The 14,078-nt window shown below is 37.8% G+C and overlaps 1 protein-coding gene across 2 annotated transcripts in view; it reads left to right on the top strand.

Moving 5' to 3' along the window:
- The window catches only part of LRP6 (LDL receptor related protein 6), a 156,025-nt gene that overhangs the window by 100,336 nt on the left and 41,611 nt on the right, over nt 1-14,078 (top strand). The gene's annotated exons all lie outside the window — the stretch shown is intronic.

Raw genomic sequence — 14,078 nt, 5'->3', positions numbered from 1 at the left:
GCAAAGTCCATATGTGTATATACAGTGTCTTTCTTGTTGTTATTGGCATGGGGGGCAGGTGGTGGCATATATTAAGTATTAAGATGGTTACACTCGGTTTTTAAATTGATTATGAGCTGTGTGGGAGAAAAATTAACCAAAGCTTGGGGAAAAATACTTACAAATGGTAAAATTAAATTGTGGCAATCAGAATAGAATTATGGCGAAAACAACTAGTGGTGAATATTTTATCACAGTGTTTTGTCAATGATTTTTATCTTTGATATTGATCATGAAGTCTAAATCTCACAACTTTGAATTAAACTGTGGTAGAGGTCTTATGGATCACATATTGAAAACAATTTAAATCACAACTAGTACTTTGGCAGATGCATGGCTTTTCATATAAGGAATGACTTTGAATGGCTCTTCAGAGCCATAGTCGGTATATTTTGGTACATAGATAATTTGGGATCTAGAACAGTTATTTCAGAAAGGTATTCTTAGGAGTTCCAAGGAAAAATGAAGTAAAAGGTCTCCCTTTCAAAATGGAAACTTGGAACAGAAAAAGTCCCATCAGTATTCCCACCAGGCTCAAATCCTGAAAACTTCATCTCTCATTCTTGCAGCTGGTTTCCATTAATAGAAAATTTTGTATAGACTTGACTATATAAATTTTCTCCCTGTTGTTAGTGTTTTACTGCCCCTCAGCCTCCTTTAAATCCAAGTTAGTGTTTGAATCTTTAACAGCTGGAGTGCAGTGTTAATGAGACAAAGGTTATGGGTTCACTTTTTAGACAGGCTATTAGCTTCACTTGGGTTGGCTTGAATACAAATTGCACACCCATTCCCAATCAGTTGACAAATGTGTATTGTTGCTCTACTATGGGCTATCTATGAGTGTATAGGTATTACTACTCTTAGAAAAAGTTTAAAGCTTATATGTCCAGGAAGAATGTCTATATATAAGGAAAACATAATTTATATTAGGGAAGAACACTTGATTTCTTATTTTGTAGGGATTTTTACAATTCCATATTTGATCTTACTTTTTGATAGTTTACTGTGACTGATTAGATTGTAAATAAACCATTTGTGCCCTGGAATTTTTTATCTTATTTTTCTCACTTCAGGTACCTTTTAGCACTTTAGATATATAAATTTATTCACAAAAACAAGTTCAGGAGAGATTCATGTGGAGAAATGAGAATTTATTTACTGATATGGAGGAAAATGAATATACATTGCATAACAACATACAAGATTGGTTAAACAGGACTATTTTCTTAGTTTGCTGAGAGTTCAGTAGGTCTTAAAATTAATATTTGTTTTGGCCTCTTTGTCCTTTTTTTCTGTGCTATACATGTGTATAGAGTGTGTCATCCTCACTTCCTTGTTTCCTTCTCTGAGTGGTTCCAGCATTTAAAACCTGCCTTTCAGATTTGTTTCTTTTTTTCCAGGTATGCTGGAACACAGCTGCTGATTGTCTTTGTCCTCTTTCTGACAGATTTTTGGGGTTAGCAGTACATCTACTTCTACCAAATTATACACACACATACCTAACCCCTTATTCTTTTCCCTGGAGAGTCTGATGCTGTTTTCCTGATTATCAATGCTTTTGTCATTTGCTTTTTACAGACGCACCTGGGAAATAAAGATAGTTGGTACTGTATTATGTTTTATTTCCTTCGTAATTTATGGTGATGTTTAAAATTGCTACTATGTGGCCAACTGAAGAAAGAACACAGCTCTTTGTTAATTTTACATAATTGAGGGAGAAAAACCGTTTCCTTTTCTGAGTGATTATGGGAGCACCTGCCAACACCAGCTTTTCATTTTGCTTTACCTCATAGTAGGTGGATTATAATGAACTTGAAAACTTCTGGAAAGATATATAATTTTAAAAATGCTTCTTTTTCTAAGATTATTTGCTAGCTTTTTGTTACATAGCAGCTGATCCCAGGTAACCATCTGCCCTAGTGTAGGTCACATGCTCTTTTCTAGTCCCATCCTTTTTTTTTTTTTTTTTTGTATTTTTCTGAAGCTGGAAACTGGGAGAGACAGACAGACTCCCGCATGCGCCTGACCGGGATCCACCCGGCATGCCCACCAGGGGCGACGCTCTGCCCACCAGGGGGCGATGCTCTGCCCCTCCGGGGCGTCGCTCTGCTGCGACCAGAGCCACTCTAGCGCCTGGGGCAGAGGCCAAGGAGCCATCCCCAGCGCCCGGGCCATCTTTGCTCCAATGGAGCCTTGGCTGCGGGAGGGGAAGAGAGAGACAGAGAGGAAGGGCGGGGGGGTGGGGTGGAGAAGCAAATGGGCGCTTCTCCTATGTGCCCTGGCCAGGAATCAAACCCGGGACCCTGGCACGCCAGGCCGACGCTCTACCGCTGAGCCAACCGGCCAGGGCCTCTAGTCCCATCCTTTTAAGGCAGCGTCCCAGCTTTTATCATGCCCAAGAATGAAATCCTTTTTCCTGGGATTATAAGAAAATACCAAATTATGAATTTTAATAGCCTTGTTCTTTTCTGGAACTCTTAGAGCTTACTTGGGATCAAACTGCCCTATATGTGTTTATAGTACATTTGGAAAGAAAAGGTAGTTATTGGGTAAATTATCATGTAGCAATGTAAGGCATATAGTAAATTCCCGTATTGTGAGTGGTTCTTAGGGGGGGGAAGTTCAGAATGTTTGTTTACTATCTATCTGCCCTCTCAATGGAGAGTCCTTAGGTTCTCAACCACACCCTCGTTTTTTGTTTTGTAATGGGGATATAACCAAATGCTGGATATATTGGAGGTGAGTCTAAGGAAACTAGAGAAAAGTAATGGGAAGATCTGAGTTTCATATTTGATTTTTATTGTACAAAATTGCAGAAAAGAATTAGTAGGTTTACCTGAGGTTTATAACCATCTTCTGTAGAGAGGGATGGGACACAGGGAATTGCTAATGCTGAAAAAATTTTTGAAAGACAGTTGTAATATTGGCTTGTGCTTTAATATAAGAATGCATTTGTGATATGTCTGATCTTACCTGTCAGCTGACAGTGACCACTTATTTGTGTTAGTTATAAGGTAAGTGCTGATACTTGTTTTTATTGCTACTTTGTTATGCTGATATCACTTAATTGCCCTTTATGACCAAGCTTGTCTACACAGTACTTCTCTCACCTCCTGCCTTGCCCAAGTGTTAATACAGTGTTTTGTGGCTTCCTGATAATAAATACTCCAGCATTAGCAGAAAGGATCATTTCTATTTTACTGATAGGGGGAACATCAAATACGCCTTTATTTCTGCTTTGTAAGAACCTGCAGTAGGTAGAAACACATTGTGTTTTAATAACATTCTCATTCTTCTTGGTCAGGTTTCACTGCCAAAAACATCTGTTGCACTGAGGACCTGCAATACTGCTTACCAATAGTGAAGACATACCATTAATAATTTTTAAGTTTAAAGCATTTTCTTGCCATTATATAAAGTTAAGAATGTACTGTTAGCTTGTATTTTCTTCAGGATGCTTTTCTTATTACATCCCAATTTAACTGATTGACAAAATTAATGCATTTTGAATTACTGGTTTTACTGAAGATAATACCGTTATAGCTAAATTTTCTTACAATTTGTTTTCTCATTATACACTTTTTATTTCAATTCCCCCCAACCCCTGCCTTGTTTCTGAGCTTTTATTGACAAATGCAGCAACACTGAGTAAAGGTAAAAAAATTTTCTTTTCTACTTTAAGGGTATATAGATTTATTTTGATTCTCTTTTATTGTGAATTTTCCTAGTTTAAAGAATACAATGTCCACCTGACCAGGCGGTGGTGCAATGGATAGAGCGTCGGACTGGGATGTGGAGGATCCAGGTTCAAAACCCTGAGGTCGACAGCTTGAGCATGGGCTCATTTGGTTTGAGCAAAAGCTCACCTGCTTTGGACCCAAGGTCACTGGCTCGAGCAAGGGGTTACTCCGTCTGCTGTGGCCCCACTCAAGGCACATATGAGAAAGCGATCAGTGCACAACTAAGGTGTTGCAACAAAAAACTAATAATTGATGCTTCTCATCTCTCTCCGTTCCTGTCTGTCTGTCCCTATCTATCCCTCTCTCTGACTCTCTTTCTTAAAAAAAAAAAGAATACAACATCCATAAGTCGTTTTGTCCAAATCTAATTATACTTGACACAGCTTTGTGGGGAAACAGAAATGGAGATTATTAGAACCTTGAGTACCAAGACATTTTGAATAAAGGGGGTATTATTGTGTCGGATCAGTGTTGAAAACTTGGCATTTGGTGAATGTTCTATTTCATATTCTAAGGCTGAAATTGCAGGGCTACATTTTCCTCTCATGACAGCTTCCTCTATTTTATCACTACCCTAATAAGGAAATTTGTTTCCCAAGTGTTCATATTTCTTTTTAAAGTAGTTTCTTTGTCTGGCATCTTTAGCCTATGTATTGTGAAAGTCAGTTAAAACACACAAGGACCCATTTTGTGATGATTTTTCTATTGTTTGTGTCTAAGATTACTTCCTCCTTAAGAATTTGTAATAACATATTCTTATCTGTTGTTGAGATAAAGCTCTTCTGACTATATGACAGGTACCAACAAGTTCTTTCTTTTGAATCTTTGCTAATTTATAACATTCAGTGTTCCTTAAAACACTTTCAGGTAGATATTATACTTTCAGTTTTAGATACTCCAGTTAATGAACTTAAATGCCCGAATCTCTGCCTGTTCCTACTACATCACCACACTAGATGTATGTGAATATATATTTCCCCCCACATTCTTGACATACAACAACAGAGGAATGATACTGATACACTCCATCATCAGATTCCTCAGCTTAACAGAATTCTTGGATTTTGGGCCTTTATTTATTGAGTTATAAACATGGTTCTGCCCTATTATATCATCTTGTATCTGTTTTGAGTGTATCTTATGATAATATATTTTTAAACTTCTATTTGAAAGTTACCTGCTCATGTACTGTTCTTGCAACATTGTTTAAATTATTATAATCTACAGCAGCCAGAGTAACACATCATCCAATTAAATGTTCTGTTGTCTCATTATCCACTTGATTTTGGCTCTGAAAAAAATGACGACATGTGTATAATGAGAGAACCGTCCTTGATGATAGATGTAATCATGCTTTCCTGAACCGCCGCAACAAACCCTAGAGCCTCTCCAATCAAGGTGCTTGTCCCACTTAGGAGTTAGTGTAGTTTTATCTATTTAAATTAGGATAAACTGATGCATGTTGGTACTTAGAAAGCATTTTTAGTGACCAAGTTTGAACTTGCTCTTGGGTCATTTTTTAAATGTTCTGCTTCTTATGTTTTAGTATAAAACCATTTAATATGTGTGCAGGTATTTTTAGTTTCAGTCTGAAATGTTTATAGCTGTTGTTTAAAGCTTGCCAAACTTGTAAATGTTTTTTATTAATGGAGCCCATGTAAAATATTTTTCAGGAGGTTCTTTCTTTATCAGTGGGAAACTATTATACTTTTAAAGTGGTCACAGAGGTTTAATTTATATTGTTTTTAGAAGGTTTGGAAAGGGTAAGCAGTCAGGTAATGGCAAGGACCACAGTTTTCATGGAAATGAATTGGAAAAGCATTGAGCAGTTTGTTAATTTTTTGTTTTAAAGTTATCACTGGCTATTTCAAGATTCTGTATAATAATTCCTATAGTTATCTGTAATGAAATAAAGGATTCTTTTTTATTGTTTTTTCCATTTTAAATATAGTTTACAATTTAAAAATTGAGACCTTCTGAGAACCTTATCTTGTAGGCCCTGTCATTTGTGTGTGTGTGTATGTGTGTGTAAACTTTTAGATTTTCTAAACTCTTCATTCATTTCTACTAGAATTTTTTTTGCTGATTTTAATCTGAAATAACTAAATCTCAGATGATTTAGAATACCCTTTATTGTATTGAGGATTTACCTTTTAATACTAAAGAGTTACAATTGATTTTTTTCCTCTCAGAGTCCAAATAGGATTTATTTTATTTTATTTTTTAAATTTTATTTATTTATTTATTTTTTACAGAGACAGAGAGTGAGTCAGAGAGAGAGATAGACAGGGACAGACAGACGGGAACGGAGAGAGATGAGAAGCATCAATCATTAGTTTTTCATTGCGCGTTGCAACACCTTAGTTCATTGATTGCTTTCTCATATGTGCCTTGACTGCGGGCCTTCAGCAGACTGAGTAACTCCTTGCTGGAGCCAGCGACCTTGGGCTCAAGCTAGTGGGATTTTGCTCAAACCAAATGAGCTCAAGCTGGCGACCTCAGGGTCTCGAACCTGGGTCCTCTGCATCCCAGTCCAGGGCTCTATCCACTGCGCCACTGCCTGGTCAGGCCAAATAGGATTTATTTTAGTTATACTTGAAAAGAATGAGAGGAAAGGGGCTAGTTTTCCCTTGTTAACATGCCCATGCTTTCCTATTAGATTTTATCGAAGACTGCAGGACAATGGGGCTCTCAGAAATGTGTTGTGAAGCAATTCAGTATAAATGACTAAGGTGGTATTGCTGTTTATTATAATGATGCCATCTTCTGAAAACCTGTTCTTAATTTTATAGTTTTCCTGAGTTATTCAAGTTTTAGAAAGGTTTGGTCACAGTAGCAGTTCTTAGCTCAACCTGTAAAAGAATATAGTAACTGCAAATGTTTAATAATCTAAGCATGACTTCTTGAAAAAAATATAAAACTACCTAGTGAAACTATGATACCTTCCCTTCATATTAAAAATTACTTGTATTTAGCCTGACCAGGCGGTGGCGCAGTGGATGGAGCATCGGACTGGGATGTGGAGGATCCAGGTTCTAGGCCCCTTTGTTGCTGGCTTGAGCATAGACTTAACCATCTTGAGTGGGGGCTCACTAGCTTGAGTACAGGGTCCCTGGCTTGAGTGTGTGATCATGGACATGATCCCATCGTCACTGGCTTGAGTCCAAGGTTGCTGGCTTGAGCAAGGGGTCATTCATTCTGCTATAGCCCTCTGGTCAGGGCACATATGAGAGAGCAACCAGTGAACAACTAAGGAGCTGCAATGAAAAATGGATGCTTTTCATCTCTTCCCTGCTGCCTGTCAGTCTCTCTCTCTCTCTCTCTCTCTCTCTCATACACACACACACACACACACACACACACACACACACACACACAAATCACTTGTATTTACTCAGGCATCACATGGCTTGAACCAGGTTAAAAGACTTTAAATGCGGCAATGTAATGCCCTTGCTGCTCCCTCTTAAACAGGTACATGACATGCTTTATTCCCCTACTGAGTCCAAAGCATTTCTTTTGACCTGTCTTCTCAGTGAGATTCTGTATGACTGAATGTTACTTTTATGGATGTATATTCTTCCCTTCCCATCCAGTCCCGTACCAGTGCTTGCAACCAAGCTATTTTTAGCATCTAAGGCTGACACACTCAACCAACCAAGCTGTCTTTAGTGCTGAGCCCATGCTCAAACCATTGAGCCACTGGCTGTGGGAGGGGGGAGGGGAAGAGAAGCAGATGGTAGCTTCTCCTGTGTGCCCTGACTAGGAATTGAACATGGGATGTCCATATATGAGGCTGATGCTCTAGCCACTGGCCAAGGCCACGATATTCTATTTTTTAAGTACCATTTCTGTGAAATTGTATTTTATGTACTAGGACGTATATTACTCAGCCCCCAATGATATTTGACAGACTTCTCACTCACTACTTGTTTTGGATATTGCCTGGAATATTAGAAGACGAATGGTTCCTTGTGAGCATGATTTTAGTTTCTGTTTTAGAACTGCATTGCATTCCCACTCCAGTTCACTTTATGATGGGTGCCTTGTTGTCCTATTGTCATCTGTTTCTTGAACGTGTCTAGTCAAGTAAAGGTTGCATAGCAGCAGCTTTGGTAGTAGACTGGCTGCATTCCAAGATTTCATGGGTAATCCTGTCTTGACATTTAATGAACTGATGAAACTGCTCCAGAAACCGGATGTGATGTTTATAGAAGGTTTGCTATTACCTCCTTTCTGGAGATAATGTTCTGGTTAACCCACATCTGTTTCCTGTTGTAGCCCACATTCTCAGTGTGGTTTGGGAATATTTGAGAATGCCTCAGAATGTTAAATCTATACCGCAGTGTGGTTGAAGCAGCTGAAACCACTGGAGACTCTGGTACAGATTTGGAGGAAGATTTTAGAGGTGTCAGAGCCTAATTTCAGTTTAACTAATTAAACCACTCTGAGGTAATACAGTGAAGCACACCCTCAAGAGTTGCCAGCAGATTTTAAGGAGTGTTGGCTCAACTATTAAAGCATAAGGGTAATCTTTTGGAATCGCCTAAAATGGTTCATTTGTTATGGGTTCAGAATATACAAGCAAGGTTTTACCAGGAATTGTGATATTGTAAACATAAGGGGCTTAAAACCTTATTCACAAACCTAGTAACCTGTTCAAAACTGTTACTGGTTGGGTATGGAAATGTAACAGTGATTTTCTTTGAGACAAAGCAGCATGTTCTTGTACTACCATGTTGCTTCTCTGCTAAGCAGAAACAGATTATGTGTTTGGTAGAAGAGAAATACTTAGGGGAGAAGCCACTTTTCTAATAAAAGTATGAATTCTGCACAGCTAATTAAAGATCTTTCAGAAAGTAAGCATTGGACTCTGTAAAGGGAAATACATGGTTCTTTAGATGGAAGTTCCCACAATCAGCTTTTATTTAAGCTGTTTTATCCCTAAATCTCTTCAGAGGATTCTTATAATTACTTTTCCACATCATATCAATGGCAAAAATAATAGCATTTGTTAGTAACAGCTCTTCTCTTCTCTTCTCCTTTCCTGACCCCTCCATCCTTGGACTTGCTCTTTATTTCCTCCATTCATTTTTTTTTAATTATGGAAAATTTCAGACATATAGTAAAACAGTAAAGAGTCTCATGAACCACCCATCTGCAGCCATTATCTGTACATGGTCAATCTAGAATGCTCTGGAGGGGAGAACCAAGGAGATGACAGATAAGAGTTCTCTTATTAGTGTAACTGTGGTTTTAATACTTCTGTTTTGAGATAACCTAAAAGAAATGAAAGAATCAGGCATTTGTCCTTGCTCGAATAAATCTCAGCTAGTGCTTTGAAGATTAAACTTGCAAATTTGATAAAAGATAAAAATTTGAGTTTTATTAGTTTTTTTTCATCAGACTGTTTTTTTCCCCATTGTTTTTTGAAGTAATTTTAACCCCCATTAGAAGTAAGTACAGTATAGCTGAGGAGAAAGGAAAAGACCAAGTGAAAGACATTTGTGGCTCTACTAAAGCCTGATGGGTCTTTGGCAACCCGGAAAGGAGCAGGTGTGACAGGGGACAGATACCTAATCTAAAAAGAGTAAGTTAATTTTGTTGTGGGCTGTACAGTCACCACATGAAATTCTAACCCTGCATAGTCCATTTTGGTCGCCAGCAGCCACACATGGCTGTGGAACATGTGAACTGTGGCTGCTCTGAACTGAGATGCCTGAAGTGTAAAATAAATACATACTAGGAAGACTTACTGTGAATAAAAACCCCCATAAAATCACATGAATAAAATTTAAAATCAAAATATGTTGAAATAAAAATATTTTTGATATATTTTATTTGATGAAATAAATGATTGAAGTTAATTTTTCCTGTTTTAACTTTAAAATCTGGCTACTAGAAAATTTAAAATTATGCGCGCGCGCACACCCCCCCCCTCACATTTGTGGCTTGTATTATATTTCTCTTGGACAGCACTGTTCTAGACTCAACCCTGTTATAAAAACTACTACAAGAATAGGAAGATAATTAAGGGAAACATTGTGCTTAAAAAATTCCATTTAAAATTCTTTAGTGCATCTTAATTGCATTTTTTAATTTGAAATAGATGTCATATATCTAACTTTAGTATGCAATTTACTTATGCCCCTATCCCCTACTCCCTTCATCCCTCCCACCTAAAGACATGTTCGCCTTTAAAGTGAGAGAACAGGAATAGCTGGAAGGGACTAATGCTCTAGGGAGTAAAGCTATAAAATCTTTAGTTGTGGCTTTTAGGGAAGTGTATTTAAGTTCCTGCCCATGGTGTTAAAGATCGTAAGACCTTCATTACCATTTGCTATTTCTCTTCCAGATGTTGCTAAAAACCTGACTAGGTCCTTTGCCCTTTTCTTCTTCCCAGAGACCCTTGCATACACTGAGCACAGCATTGACAGTGATCCAAACCCCAGTTTTGTCAAGGGACTGGAGTGAAGATCAGCTAAGCATTTCTGATTTACAGTTTTTTATGTGCAATTTCAAAATCCAAAAAACCTTCAAAACCAAAAGTTATTTTTATTAATTCAGTTGGTGGAGAACCTGACCTGAAAAAATGTAAGGTTATTTGTACTCTTTATTTATCTTCCTTTGTAGGAATAATTGTGTTGTTGGCAATGAAATGCTGCCGTAGACCCAAGTAGAGGTAATATGCTATGCGCATTGTGTTAACCCTTCTAAATACATGCCTATGTGTATAGGTGTGTAGTGTGTAGTATGTGTGTGAACATCTCTTACCATGTCACAGGAATTTTATTAACCATAAGTCCATATTTAAGATATTTCTCTTTAGCAACAGTGAAGACAGTGACAGAGGTAAATGAGGTCTTCTGAAATACAGCTTTGTTATGTCACTCTCCTTACACTGCTTTCAGAAATTTCTTTTTTTCTGTAATTCTCCTTATCCTGTAATTTCCTACGTGCCATAGTGTGGTAACTGTCTGGTGCTGTCTTCTTTAACCACCATTTCTCTTCTTTCTGCCTCAAAGAGAGTTGTTCAAAGTCAGTCAAACAAAGCATCCTTAACTTTGTGCGGTGAGGCAGGGAGACAGACTCCCGCATATGCCCATACTGTCAAGCCCCCTATGGAGTGATGCTCTGCCCATCTGGAGTGTTGCTCTGATACTTGGCAACCAAGCTATTTTAGTGCCTGAGGTGAGGCCATGGAGCCATCCTCAGTACCCAGGGCCAACTTTGCTTGAACTATTCCTGCATTGGCTGCAAGAAGGGGGGAGATAAGAGGGGGGAGGGATGGAGAAGCAGATGGACACTTCTCCTGTGTGCTCTGACTGGGAATTGAACTCAGGACTTCCACACACCAGGCCGACGCTCTACTGCTGAGGCCAATCTTCCAGGGCTCTTAACTCTGTCTTAACGTGTTATTTCTATTATTATATATAATCCTTTTCTCTTTCTCTTTGTCAAAATTCTTCTAATTCTTCAATATGGTTTCGAACTACTATTTCTTGAAGTTTCTTCTGATTAGCTATATAGGCCAGAGAAGGGTATATGTATGTGCATGGTTTTAATGTAAATATAATTTACCTCTTCAACTAGATTGCAGTTCCTAAGCTAGAAGAAGTCCTATTATAAATTTCTTAGCATTCATTATAATGTCTTTCATGGTGATTTGCATTTATTAGATATGTTTATTAATATTGTTTGACTTTGGTGGGAAGTATGGTAGAGCAGCCCAAGTGTGCTCTGATCAAATTGTCACACTATTGTTCCTTTTTGCTTACTGTTTTAGTTACTGTACACTTAAGTAGCATAAGTAAACAGTAAAAATGAGTATTGGAAATGGGAAAAAGGACCTGTAGTTTTCTCCTAGTCGCCCGAATGTAGAAAGGTCTGTATCACTTTTATTTAGTTTAACAATATGCAGTTGTTTTTGGCATTGTATTTCCATGTAGTCTTTATATGCATGTGTTATTTTAAATTTTAAAGCACTACATTTTAATAAGTTACTTAAATATAGCCATTTAAGTATAGCTGTTTACTATTAAGGACTGAAGCATTTTTTAAAAATAATTTTAAAGGGCAAGAACCAGCATTTACTGAGCATCTACTATACATCTGATACTGTGCCATATATTTCTTTAAATAATTCAATTCTGTTTACATGTGAGAAACTGGCTAAAGGTACCCAGTGAGTGATAGAGCGTGTGTTTAAAATCCAAATCTGTCTAATTCTGCCAGAATACTGTTTGCTAATCATGAGAGAGTTTTTTAGAACAGAAGACCGAAGGATAACTGCTAAATAGAAGATACTTAATTATGTCAACTAAAAGAATTTTTTGGAATTGAGCTTTTGTTATTCTTACTGTGATTTTCATTTTTATTTTTGCTCATCAAATTCATGCTTAATAAGTTGTCTTTTGTTTAAGTTGTTCATTTATCAAAATGAACCAGCAGGCCCTGGCCGGTTGGCTCAGTGGTAGAGCATTGGCCTGTATTGCAGGAGTCCCGGGTTCGATTCCCAGCCAGGGCACACAGGAGAAGCGTCCGTCTGGTTCTCCCCCTCTCCCCCTCTCCTTCCTCTCTGTCTCTCTCTTCCCCTCCCGCAGCCAAGGCTCCATTGGAGCAAAGATGGCCCAGGTGCTGAGGATGGCTCTGTGGCCTCTGCCTCAGGCACTAGAATGGCTCTGATTGCGGCAGAGCGACGCCCCAAGATGGGCAGAGCATCGCCGCCTGGTGGGCATGCTGGGTGGATCCCGGTCGGGCACATGCGGGAGTCTGTCTGACTGCTTCCCCATTTCCATCTTCGGAAAAATACAAAAAAAAAAAAATACAAAAAAAAATGAACCAGCAGAAATGTTGCAGGATAACATAGCTAAAAGAGAAGAATTGGTTGATCCTGTAATCTTTTTGAAGCAGAGATTTAAATTTTATTTTTAAAAAGAAGTTCAGTATTAGGCGTCTAATTTAGTATTAGGCATTTACATCAGCAAATTTTAATAGAAAGGCCAATATTTGGGCATAGTAATCAGCAAAATTAGGATTAATTTGTTAGATGTAAGTTAATGCATAATAGTTGACTTCAGATAATACTGAATGAAACTAGGAATAAAGTGAAATCAGTCTTGTTTTATATACCATAAGCTTGTAAGAAAGTAGTATTTTAAGGTTTGTAGTATGGAGAATTTAACACTTGGTGTTGGATGTTCTCTGATAGGATAATGGGCTCCCCCAATGGAGAACATAAGCCCACTGTTCAGTTGGTGGCATTTGAGATGGGGTAGCAGCATATTTTCTACAAGATGAGAATTCTGCCGTAGAAACTGAGGAGACCTTAGATTAGAACTTTACATATTTATAATTTTTTTTACATAAGATAATAGCAGAAGCCATAAGACTTGCTGGGCTTTTTGAAGGGTGTTTACAAACAGAGATGAACTCTGGCAATTTTAGGAATATCCACCCAGATTTTCAAAAGGAAGGGGGGAACTGATGAAATGAAGAAATAAAAAGCAGTCCTGGCTGTAGAAAAATAAGATCATATTATTATGCCATGAAAACGAAGTAGAGTGTTTTAGTGGGTGGTTAAGACCGTCAAATGTTAAAAAGAGGTAAAAGAACAAGAACTGAGAAAATCAAGAAAGTAGTGATTGTCTTCAGTAGAGTTATTTAATCTGAGGCACAGATTGGAAGCCATTTGTAGGGAGTATAGGGAATAAATGGTAAGAGGTAGAAGCAGCTGTTAGAGATCACATTCAAAGAATGTGGCAGTTAAAACAATCATTCAGCTTTTAAACAGCGTCTTCATAAAATGGGGGAAATTGTGTTGTGTTAAAGCAGAAAAGAAGGACCTTTTGGAAGAGACATTGAAGATCCTGGAAAGGAAGGAAATTGTATTGGGAGAAAGCTCTTATAATGGGAGGTAGAAGAAGAGTCTAGAGTCAAGAGATGGTCTCCATATTAGGGCAGAGGGGCAAAAAGTATATAGAGCTTTTAAAATTAGCTTTCCCTACTAAAATTGACTTTTCTAAATTATATGTCTAATGAAGGAAAGGTTTTTTTTACCCTAATCAAAGTTTCCAGGCAGTAATAGAATGGGGCCAGAAATTATTTTTCGGAGCATTGCCATGAGAAGGGATCAGGAATGTATTCCTTCTCCAAAAGTATAATAGTTGGCAGAATGCATTTTACATGGATTAAAAATTTGAGCAAGAATTCTTTCATTCATTCAGATGGCTAGGCTGTAAAAACATTGATCTGTCCTGTATGTGCCCTGATGTTCTAACCAACTAAGCTGTCCAGCCA

This window comes from Saccopteryx bilineata, chromosome 1 (assembly GCF_036850765.1).
Source record: "Saccopteryx bilineata isolate mSacBil1 chromosome 1, mSacBil1_pri_phased_curated, whole genome shotgun sequence".
Taxonomy (NCBI): Eukaryota; Metazoa; Chordata; class Mammalia; order Chiroptera; family Emballonuridae; genus Saccopteryx; species Saccopteryx bilineata.
The sequence above is the reverse complement of the archived record's forward strand: the minus strand, read 5'-3'. Positions and strand labels throughout refer to the sequence as shown.